The sequence below is a fragment of the Dama dama genome, chromosome 8 (genome assembly GCF_033118175.1).
Source record: "Dama dama isolate Ldn47 chromosome 8, ASM3311817v1, whole genome shotgun sequence".
Taxonomy (NCBI): Eukaryota; Metazoa; Chordata; class Mammalia; order Artiodactyla; family Cervidae; genus Dama; species Dama dama.
This window is the reverse complement of record NC_083688.1, coordinates 68,314,830-68,327,096: the sequence shown is the minus strand read 5'-3', so window position 1 is coordinate 68,327,096 and position 12,267 is coordinate 68,314,830.

Below are 12,267 nucleotides of genomic sequence, written 5' to 3'. Positions count from 1 at the left end.
TGAAAACGTGAGAAAAATATGAAGAGCTTCAAAAGGTGTCAAAAATATGAGGAGCATGAAACGGTCAGAAAAATAGGAGGAGCATGAAGCGGTGTTCAACAACATGAAGAGCCTGAAAAGGTGTGAAAAAATTGAACAGCTTCAAAAGGTGTCAAATATATGAGGAGCATGAAACGGTCTGAAATATAGGAGGAGCATGAAACGGTCTGAAAAATAGGAGGAGCATGAAACGGTGTTCAAAAACATGAAGAGTGTTTTGCCTATGTTCCCCTCTAGGAGTTTTATAGTTTAGTGTTACATTTAGATCTTTAATCGATTTTGAGTTTATTTTTGTGTATGGTGTTAGAAAGTGTTCTAGTTTCATTCTTTTACAAGTGGTTGACCAGTTTTCCCAGCACCACTTGTTAAAGAGGTTGTCTTTTTTCCATTGTATATCCTTGCCTCCTTTGTCAAAGATAAGGTTTCCATAGGTTCGTGGATTTATCTCTGGGCTTTCTATTCTGTTCCATTGATCTATATTTCTGTCTTTGTGCCAGTACCATACTGTCTTGATGACTGTGGGTTTGTAGTAGAGTCTGAAGTCAGGCAGGTTGATTCCTCCAGTTCCATTCTTCTTTCTCAAGATTACTTTGGCTATTCGAGGTTTTTTTTAGTTCCATACAAATTGTGAAATTCTTTGGTCTAGTTCTGTGAAAAATACCGTTGGTAGCTTGATAGGGATTGCATTGAATCTATAGACTGCTTTGGGTAGAATAGCCATTTTGACAATATTAATTCTTCCAATCCACGAACACGGTATGTTTCTCCATCTGTTTGTGTCCTCTTTGATTTCTTTCATCAGTGTTTTATAGTTTTCTATGTATAGGTCCTTTGTTTCTTTAGGTAGATATACTCCTAAGTATTTTATTCTTTTTGTTGCAATGGTGAATGATATTGTTTCCTTAATTTCTCTGTCTGTTTTTTCATTGTTAGTATATAGGAATGCAAGGGATTTCTGTGTGTTAATTTTATATCCTGCAACTTTACTATATTCATTGATTAGCTCTAGTAATTTTCTGGTAGAGTCTTTAGGGTTTTCTATGTAGAGGATCATGTCATCTGCAACCAGTGAGAGTTTTACTTCTTCTTTTCCTATCTGGATTCCATTTACTTCTTTTTCTGCCCTGATTGCTGTGGCCAGAACTTCCAACACTATGTTGAATAGTAGTGGTGAGAGTGGGCACCCTTGTCTTGTTCCTGATTTCAGGGGAAATGCCTTCAATTTTTCACCATTTAGGGTGATGCTTGCTGTGGGTTTGTCATATATAGCTTTGATTATTTTGAGGTATGTTCCTTCTATTCCTGCTTTTTGGAGAGTTTTAATCATAAATGAGTGTTGAATTTTGTCAAAGGCTTTCTCTGCATCTATTGAGATAATCATATGGTTTTTATCTTTCAATTTGTTAATGTGGTGTATTACATTGATTGATTTGCGGATATTAAAGAATCCTTGCATTCCTGGGATAAAGCGCACTTGGTCATGGTGTATGATTTTTTTAATATGTTGTTGGATTCTGTTTGCTAGAATTTTGTTAAGGATTTTTGCATCTATGTTCATCAGTGATATTGGCCTGGAGTTTTCTTTTTTTGTGGCATCTTTGTCTGGTTTTGGAATTAGGGTGATGGTGGCCTCATAGAATGAGTTTGGAAGCTTACCTTCTTCTGCAATTTTCTGGAAGAGTTTGAGTAAGATAGGTGTTAGCTCTTCTCTAAATTTTTGGTAGAATTCAGCTGTGAAGCCATCTGGTCCTGGGCTTTTGTTTGCTGGAAGATTTTTGATGACAGTTTCGATTTCCTTGCTTGTGATGGGTCTGTTAAGATCTTCTATTTCTTCCTGGTTCAGTTTTGGAAAGTTATACTTTTCTAAGAATTTGTCCATTTCATCCAAGTTGTCCATTTTATTGGCATAGAGCTGCTGGTAGTAGTCTCTTATGATCCTTTGTATTTCAGTGTTGTCTGTTGTGATCTCTCCATTTTCATTTCTAATTTTGTTAATTTGGTTTTTCTCTCTTTGTTTCTTAATGAGTCTTGCTAATGGTTTGTCAATTTTGTTTATTTTTTCAAAAAACCAGCTTTTAGCTTTGTTGATTTTTGCTATGGTCTCTTTAGTTTCTTTTGCATTTATTTCTGCCCTGATTTTTAAGATTTCTTTCCTTCTGCTAACTCTGGGGTTCTTCATTTCTTCCTTCTCTAATTGCTTTAGGTGTAGAGTTAGGTTATTTAATTGTTTTTTTCCTGTTTCTTGATGTAAGCCTGTAATGCTATGAACCTTCCCCTTAGCACTGCTTAAAGATCTAAATGTAAGACCAGAAACTATAAAACTCCTAGAGGAGAACATAGGCAAAACACTCTCCGACATAAATCACAGCAAGATCCTCTATGACCCACCTCCCAGAATATTGGAAATAAAAGCAAAACTAAAAAATGGGACCTAATGAAACTTAAAAGCTTTTGCACTACAAAGGAAACTATAAGTAAGGTGAAAAGACAGCCCTCAGATTGGGAGAAAATAATAGCAAATGAAGAAACAGACAAAGGATTAATCTCAAAAATATACAAGCAACTCCTGCAGCTCAATTCCAGAAAAATAAATGACCCAATCAAAAAATGGGCCAAAGAACTAAACAGACATTTCTCCAAAGAAGACATACAGATGGCTAACAAACACATGAAAAGATGCTCAACATCACTCATTATTAGAGAAATGCAAATCAAAACCACAATGAGGTACCATTATACGCCAGTCAGGATGGCTGCTATCCAAAAGTCTACAAGCAATAAATGCTGGAGAGGGTGTGGAGAAAAGGGAACCCTCTTACACTGTTGGTGGGAATGCAAACTAGTCCAGCCGCTATGGAAAACAGTGTGGAGATTTCTTAAAAACTGGAAATAGAATTGCCAAATGACCCAGCAATCCCACTTCTCGGCATACACACTGAGGAAACCAGATCTGAAAGAGACAGGTGTACCCCAATGTTCATCGCAGCACTGTTTATAATAGCCAGGACATGGAAGCAACCTAGATGCCCATCAGCAGATGAATGGATAAGGAAGCTGTGGTACATATACACCATGGAATATTACTCAGCCATGAAAAAGAATTCATTTGAACCAGTCCTAATGAGATGGATGAAGCTGGAGCCCATTATACAGAGTAAAGTAAGCCAGAAAGATAAAGAACATTACAGCATACTGACACATGTATATGGAATTTAGAAAGGTGATAACGATAACCCTATATGCAGAACAGAAAAAGAGACACAGAAATACAGAACAGACTTTTGAACTTTGTGGGAGAATGTGAGGGTGGGATTTTTCAAAATAACAGCATGTATACTATCTATGGTGAAACAGATCACCAGCCCAGGTGGGATGCACGAGACAAGTGCTCCGGCCTGGTGCACTGGGAAGACCCAGAGGAATCGGGTGGAGAGGGAGGTGGGAGGGGGGATCGGGACTGGGAATACATGTAAATCTATGGCTGATTCATATCAATGTATGACAAAACCCACTGGAAAAAAAATAATAATAATAAAAATTAAAAAAAAACAAACAAACAACAACAACAACAAAAAACATGAAGAGCCTGAAAAGTAGTGAAAAATATGAAGAGCTTCAAAAGCTGTCAAATAGATGAGGAGCATGAAACGGTCTAAAAAATAGGAGGAGCATGAAGTGGTGTTGAAAAACATGAAGAGCCTGAAAATGTGTAAAAAATATGAAGAGCTTCAAAAGGTGTCAAAAATATGAGGAGCATGAAACGGTCTGAAAAATGGGAGGAGCATGAAGTGGTGTTGAAAAACATGAAGAGCCTGAAACGCTGTGAAAAATGTGAAGAGCTACAAAATGTGTGAAATACATGAGGAGCATGAAACTGTCTGAAAAATAGGAGGAGCATGAAGCGGTGTTGAAAAAGATGAAGAGCCTGAAAAGGTGTGAAAAATATGAAGAGCTTCAAAAGTTGTGAAAAATATGAGGAGCTTCAAAAAGTGTCAAAAATATGAGGAACCTGAAACGGTTTGAAAAATAAGAGGAGCATGAAGTGGTGTTGAAAAACATGAAGAGCCTGAAAACGTGTGAAAAATATGAAGAGCTTCAAAAGGTGTCAAAAATATGAGGAACTTGAAAAGTCTGAAGAATCGGAGGAGCATGAAGTGGTGTTGAAAACAAGAAGAGCATGAAAAGGTTTGAAAAATATGAAGAGCTTCAAAAATTGTGAAAAATATGAGGAGCATGAAACGGTCTAAAAATTAGGAAGAGCATGAAGTGGTGATGAAAAACTGAAGAGCCTGAAAAGGTGTGAAAAATATGAGGAGCATGAAACGGTCTGAAAAATAGCAGGAGCATGAAACGGTATTGAAAAACATGAAGAGCATGAAAATGTGTGAAAAATATGAAGAGCTTCAAAAGGTGTCAAAAATATGAGGTGCATGAAACAGTCTGAAAACTAGGAGGAACATGAAGTGTTGTTGAAAAACATGAAGAGCCTGAAAATGTGTGAAAAATATCAAGAGCTTCAAAAGGTGTCAATAATATGAGGAGCATGAAATGGTCTGAAAAATAGGAGGAGCATGAAGCGGTGATCAAAAACATGAAGAGCCTGAAAAGCAGTGAAATATATGAAGAGCTTCAAAAGGTGTCAAAAATATGAGGAGCATGAAACGGTCTGAAAAATAGGAGGAGCATGAACCGGTGTTGAAAAACATGAAGAGCCTGAAAGGTGTGAAATATATGAAGAGCTTCAAAAGGTGTCAAAAAATGAGGAGAATGAAACGGTCTGAAAAATAGGAGGATCATGAAGCGGTGTTGAAAAACATGAGTAGCTTGAAAACGTGTGAAATATATGAAGAGCTTCAAAAGGTGTGAAAATATGAAGAGCTTCAAAAGGTGTCAAATATGAGATGAGCATGAAACGGTCTGAAAAATAGGAGGAGCATGAAACGGTGTTCAAAAACATGAAGAACCTGAAAAGGTGTGAAACATATGAAGAGCTTCAAAAGGTGTAAAAAATATGAGGAGCATGAAACGGTCTGAAAAATAGGAGGAGCATGAAGCGGTGTTGAAAAACATGAAGAGCGTGAAAAGGTGTGAAAAATATGAAGAGCTATAAAAGGTGTGAAAAATATTTGGAGCATGAAACGATCTGAAGAATATGAGGATCATGAAGGGGTGTTGAAAAACATGAAGAGCCTGAAAAGGTGTGAAAAATATGAAGAGCTTCAAAATGTGTCAAAAATATGAGGAGCATGACACGGTCTGAAAAATAGGAGGAGCATGAAGCGGTGTTGAAAAACATGAAGAGCCTGAAAAGGTGTGAAAAATATGAAGAGCTTCAAAGGGTGTGAAATACATGAGGAGCATGAAACGGTCTGAAAAATATGACGAGCATGAAGCTGGGCTCAAAAACACCAAGAGCCTTAAAAGGTGTGAAAAATATGCAGAGCTTCAAAAGGTGTCAAAATTATGAGGAGCATGAAACGGTCTGAAAAATAAGAGGAGCATGAAGTGGTGATGAAAAATATGAAGAGTCTGAAAAGGCATGAAAAATATGAAGAGGTTCAAAAGGTGTGAAAAATACCAGGAGCATGAAACGGTCTGAAAAAGAGGAGGAGCATGAAGCAGTGTTCAAAAACATGAAGAGCCTGAAAAGGTGTGAAATATATGAAGAGTTTCAAAAGGTGTCAAAATAGGAGTAGCATGAAACGGTGTTCAAAAACATGAAGAGCCTGAAAAGGTGTGAAATACATGAAGAACTTTAAAAGGTGTCAAAAATATGAGGAAGATGAAACGTTCTGAAATATAGGAGCATGAAGCCGTGTTGAAAAACATGAAGAGCCTGAAAAGGTGTGAAAAACATGAAGAGCCAGAAAACGTGTGAAAAATTTGAAGAGCTTCAAAAGGTGTCAAAAATGAGATGAGCATGAAACGGTCTGAAAAATAGGAGGAGCATGAAGTGGTGTTGAAAAACACGAAGCGCCTGAAAAGGTGTGAGAAATATGAAGAGCTTCAAACGGTGTGAAAAATATGAGGAGCATGAAACGGTCTGCAAAAATGAGGAGAATGAAGTGGTGTTGAAAAACATGAAGAGCCTGAAAACGTGAGAAAAATATGAAGAGCTTCAAAAGGTGTCAAAAATATGAGGAGCATGAAACGGTCAGAAAAATAGGAGGAGCATGAAGCGGTGTTCAACAACATGAAGAGCCTGAAAAGGTGTGAAAAAATTGAACAGCTTCAAAAGGTGTCAAATATATGAGGAGCATGAAACGGTCTGAAATATAGGAGGAGCATGAAACGGTCTGAAAAATAGGAGGAGCATGAAACGGTGTTCAAAAACATGAAGAGTGTTTTGCCTATGTTCCCCTCTAGGAGTTTTATAGTTTAGTGTTACATTTAGATCTTTAATCGATTTTGAGTTTATTTTTGTGTATGGTGTTAGAAAGTGTTCTAGTTTCATTCTTTTACAAGTGGTTGACCAGTTTTCCCAGCACCACTTGTTAAAGAGGTTGTCTTTTTTCCATTGTATATCCTTGCCTCCTTTGTCAAAGATAAGGTTTCCATAGGTTCGTGGATTTATCTCTGGGCTTTCTATTCTGTTCCATTGATCTATATTTCTGTCTTTGTGCCAGTACCATACTGTCTTGATGACTGTGGGTTTGTAGTAGAGTCTGAAGTCAGGCAGGTTGATTCCTCCAGTTCCATTCTTCTTTCTCAAGATTACTTTGGCTATTCGAGGTTTTTTTTATTTCCATACAAATTGTGAAATTCTTTGGTCTAGTTCTGTGAAAAATACCGTTGGTAGCTTGATAGGGATTGCATTGAATCTATAGACTGCTTTGGGTAGAATAGCCATTTTGACAATATTAATTCTTCCAATCCACGAACACGGTATGTTTCTCCATCTGTTTGTGTCCTCTTTGATTTCTTTCATCAGTGTTTTATAGTTTTCTATGTATAGGTCCTTTGTTTCTTTAGGTAGATATACTCCTAAGTATTTTATTCTTTTTCTTGCAATGGTGAATGATATTGTTTCCTTAATTTCTCTGTCTGTTTTTTCATTGTTAGTATATAGGAATGCAAGGGATTTCTGTGTGTTAATTTTATATCCTGCAACTTTACTATATTCATTGATTAGCTCTAGTAATTTTCTGGTAGAGTCTTTAGGGTTTTCTATGTAGAGGATCATGTCATCTGCAACCAGTGAGAGTTTTACTTCTTCTTTTCCTATCTGGATTCCATTTACTTCTTTTTCTGCCCTGATTGCTGTGGCCAGAACTTCCAACACTATGTTGAATAGTAGTGGTGAGAGTGGGCACCCTTGTCTTGTTCCTGATTTCAGGGGAAATGCCTTCAATTTTTCACCATTTAGGGTGATGCTTGCTGTGGGTTTGTCATATATAGCTTTGATTATTTTGAGGTATGTTCCTTCTATTCCTGCTTTTTGGAGAGTTTTAATCATAAATGAGTGTTGAATTTTGTCAAAGGCTTTCTCTGCATCTATTGAGATAATCATATGGTTTTTATCTTTCAATTTGTTAATGTGGTGTATTACATTGATTGATTTGCGGATATTAAAGAATCCTTGCATTCCTGGGATAAAGCGCACTTGGTCATGGTGTATGATTTTTTTAATATGTTGTTGGATTCTGTTTGCTAGAATTTTGTTAAGGATTTTTGCATCTATGTTCATCAGTGATATTGGCCTGGAGTTTTCTTTTTTTGTGGCATCTTTGTCTGGTTTTGGAATTAGGGTGATGGTGGCCTCATAGAATGAGTTTGGAAGCTTACCTTCTTCTGCAATTTTCTGGAAGAGTTTGAGTAAGATAGGTGTTAGCTCTTCTCTAAATTTTTGGTAGAATTCAGCTGTGAAGCCATCTGGTCCTGGGCTTTTGTTTGCTGGAAGATTTTTGATGACAGTTTCGATTTCCTTGCTTGTGATGGGTCTGTTAAGATCTTCTATTTCTTCCTGGTTCAGTTTTGGAAAGTTATACTTTTCTAAGAATTTGTCCATTTCATCCAAGTTGTCCATTTTATTGGCATAGAGCTGCTGGTAGTAGTCTCTTATGATCCTTTGTATTTCAGTGTTGTCTGTTGTGATCTCTCCATTTTCATTTCTAATTTTGTTAATTTGGTTTTTCTCTCTTTGTTTCTTAATGAGTCTTGCTAATGGTTTGTCAATTTTGTTTATTTTTTCAAAAAACCAGCTTTTAGCTTTGTTGATTTTTGCTATGGTCTCTTTAGTTTCTTTTGCATTTATTTCTGCCCTGATTTTTAAGATTTCTTTCCTTCTGCTAACTCTGGGGTTCTTCATTTCTTCCTTCTCTAATTGCTTTAGGTGTAGAGTTAGGTTATTTAATTGTTTTTTTCCTGTTTCTTGATGTAAGCCTGTAATGCTATGAACCTTCCCCTTAGCACTGCTTAAAGATCTAAATGTAAGACCAGAAACTATAAAACTCCTAGAGGAGAACATAGGCAAAACACTCTCCGACATAAATCACAGCAAGATCCTCTATGACCCACCTCCCAGAATATTGGAAATAAAAGCAAAACTAAAAAATGGGACCTAATGAAACTTAAAAGCTTTTGCACTACAAAGGAAACTATAAGTAAGGTGAAAAGACAGCCCTCAGATTGGGAGAAAATAATAGCAAATGAAGAAACAGACAAAGGATTAATCTCAAAAATATACAAGCAACTCCTGCAGCTCAATTCCAGAAAAATAAATGACCCAATCAAAAAATGGGCCAAAGAACTAAACAGACATTTCTCCAAAGAAGACATACAGATGGCTAACAAACACATGAAAAGATGCTCAACATCACTCATTATTAGAGAAATGCAAATCAAAACCACAATGAGGTACCATTATACGCCAGTCAGGATGGCTGCTATCCAAAAGTCTACAAGCAATAAATGCTGGAGAGGGTGTGGAGAAAAGGGAACCCTCTTACACTGTTGGTGGGAATGCAAACTAGTCCAGCCGCTATGGAAAACAGTGTGGAGATTTCTTAAAAACTGGAAATAGAATTGCCAAATGACCCAGCAATCCCACTTCTCGGCATACACACTGAGGAAACCAGATCTGAAAGAGACAGGTGTACCCCAATGTTCATCGCAGCACTGTTTATAATAGCCAGGACATGGAAGCAACCTAGATGCCCATCAGCAGATGAATGGATAAGGAAGCTGTGGTACATATACACCATGGAATATTACTCAGCCATGAAAAAGAATTCATTTGAACCAGTCCTAATGAGATGGATGAAGCTGGAGCCCATTATACAGAGTAAAGTAAGCCAGAAAGATAAAGAACATTACAGCATACTGACACATGTATATGGAATTTAGAAAGGTGATAACGATAACCCTATATGCAGAACAGAAAAAGAGACACAGAAATACAGAACAGACTTTTGAACTTTGTGGGAGAATGTGAGGGTGGGATTTTTCAAAATAACAGCATGTATACTATCTATGGTGAAACAGATCACCAGCCCAGGTGGGATGCACGAGACAAGTGCTCCGGCCTGGTGCACTGGGAAGACCCAGAGGAATCGGGTGGTGAGGGAGGTGGGAGGGGGGATCGGGACTGGGAATACATGTAAATCTATGGCTGATTCATATCAATGTATGACAAAACCCACTGGAAAAAAAATAATAATAATAAAAATTAAAAAAAAACAAACAAACAACAACAACAACAAAAAACATGAAGAGCCTGAAAAGTAGTGAAAAATATGAAGAGCTTCAAAAGCTGTCAAATAGATGAGGAGCATGAAACGGTCTAAAAAATAGGAGGAGCATGAAGTGGTGTTGAAAAACATGAAGAGCCTGAAAATGTGTAAAAAATATGAAGAGCTTCAAAAGGTGTCAAAAATATGAGGAGCATGAAACGGTCTGAAAAATGGGAGGAGCATGAAGTGGTGTTGAAAAACATGAAGAGCCTGAAACGCTGTGAAAAATGTGAAGAGCTACAAAATGTGTGAAATACATGAGGAGCATGAAACTGTCTGAAAAATAGGAGGAGCATGAAGCGGTGTTGAAAAAGATGAAGAGCCTGAAAAGGTGTGAAAAATATGAAGAGCTTCAAAAGTTGTGAAAAATATGAGGAGCTTCAAAAAGTGTCAAAAATATGAGGAACCTGAAACGGTTTGAAAAATAAGAGGAGCATGAAGTGGTGTTGAAAAACATGAAGAGCCTGAAAACGTGTGAAAAATATGAAGAGCTTCAAAAGGTGTCAAAAATATGAGGAACTTGAAAAGTCTGAAGAATCGGAGGAGCATGAAGTGGTGTTGAAAACAAGAAGAGCATGAAAAGGTTTGAAAAATATGAAGAGCTTCAAAAATTGTGAAAAATATGAGGAGCATGAAACGGTCTAAAAATTAGGAAGAGCATGAAGTGGTGATGAAAAACTGAAGAGCCTGAAAAGGTGTGAAAAATATGAGGAGCATGAAACGGTCTGAAAAATAGCAGGAGCATGAAACGGTATTGAAAAACATGAAGAGCATGAAAATGTGTGAAAAATATGAAGAGCTTCAAAAGGTGTCAAAAATATGAGGTGCATGAAACAGTCTGAAAACTAGGAGGAACATGAAGTGTTGTTGAAAAACATGAAGAGCCTGAAAATGTGTGAAAAATATCAAGAGCTTCAAAAGCTGTCAATAATATGAGGAGCATGAAATGGTCTGAAAAATAGGAGGAGCATGAAGCGGTGATCAAAAACATGAAGAGCCTGAAAAGCAGTGAAATATATGAAGAGCTTCAAAAGGTGTCAAAAATATGAGGAGCATGAAACGGTCTGAAAAATAGGAGGAGCATGAACCGGTGTTGAAAAACATGAAGAGCCTGAAAGGTGTGAAATATATGAAGAGCTTCAAAAGGTGTCAAAAAATGAGGAGAATGAAACGGTCTGAAAAATAGGAGGAGCATGAAGCGGTGTTGAAAAACATGAGTAGCCTGAAAACGTGTGAAATATATGAAGAGCTTCAAAAGGTGTGAAAATATGAAGAGCTTCAAAAGGTGTCAAATATGAGATGAGCATGAAACGGTCTGAAAAATAGGAGGAGCATGAAACGGTGTTCAAAAACATGAAGAACCTGAAAAGGTGTGAAACATATGAAGAGCTTCAAAAGGTGTAAAAAATATGAGGAGCATGAAACGGTCTGAAAAATAGGAGGAGCATGAAGCGGTGTTGAAAAACATGAAGAGCGTGAAAAGGTGTGAAAAATATGAAGAGCTATAAAAGGTGTGAAAAATATTTGGAGCATGAAACGATCTGAAGAATATGAGGATCATGAAGGGGTGTTGAAAAACATGAAGAGCCTGAAAAGGTGTGAAAAATATGAAGAGCTTCAAAATGTGTCAAAAATATGAGGAGCATGACACGGTCTGAAAAATAGGAGGAGCATGAAGCGGTGTTGAAAAACATGAAGAGCCTGAAAAGGTGTGAAAAATATGAAGAGCTTCAAAGGGTGTGAAATACATGAGGAGCATGAAACGGTCTGAAAAATATGACGAGCATGAAGCTGGGCTCAAAAACACCAAGAGCCTTAAAAGGTGTGAAAAATATGCAGAGCTTCAAAAGGTGTCAAAATTATGAGGAGCATGAAACGGTCTGAAAAATAAGAGGAGCATGAAGTGGTGATGAAAAATATGAAGAGTCTGAAAAGGCATGAAAAATATGAAGAGGTTCAAAAGGTGTGAAAAATACCAGGAGCATGAAACGGTCTGAAAAAGAGGAGGAGCATGAAGCAGTGTTCAAAAACATGAAGAGCCTGAAAAGGTGTGAAATATATGAAGAGTTTCAAAAGGTGTCAAAATAGGAGTAGCATGAAACGGTGTTCAAAAACATGAAGAGCCTGAAAAGGTGTGAAATACATGAAGAACTTTAAAAGGTGTCAAAAATATGAGGAAGATGAAACGTTCTGAAATATAGGAGCATGAAGCCGTGTTGAAAAACATGAAGAGCCTGAAAAGGTGTGAAAAACATGAAGAGCCAGAAAACGTGTGAAAAATTTGAAGAGCTTCAAAAGGTGTCAAAAATGAGATGAGCATGAAACGGTCTGAAAAATAGGAGGAGCATGAAGTGGTGTTGAAAAACACGAAGCGCCTGAAAAGGTGTGAGAAATATGAAGAGCTTCAAACGGTGTGAAAAATATGAGGAGCATGAAACGGTCTGCAAAAATGAGGAGAATGAAGTGGTGTTGAAAAACATGAAGAGCCTGAAAACGT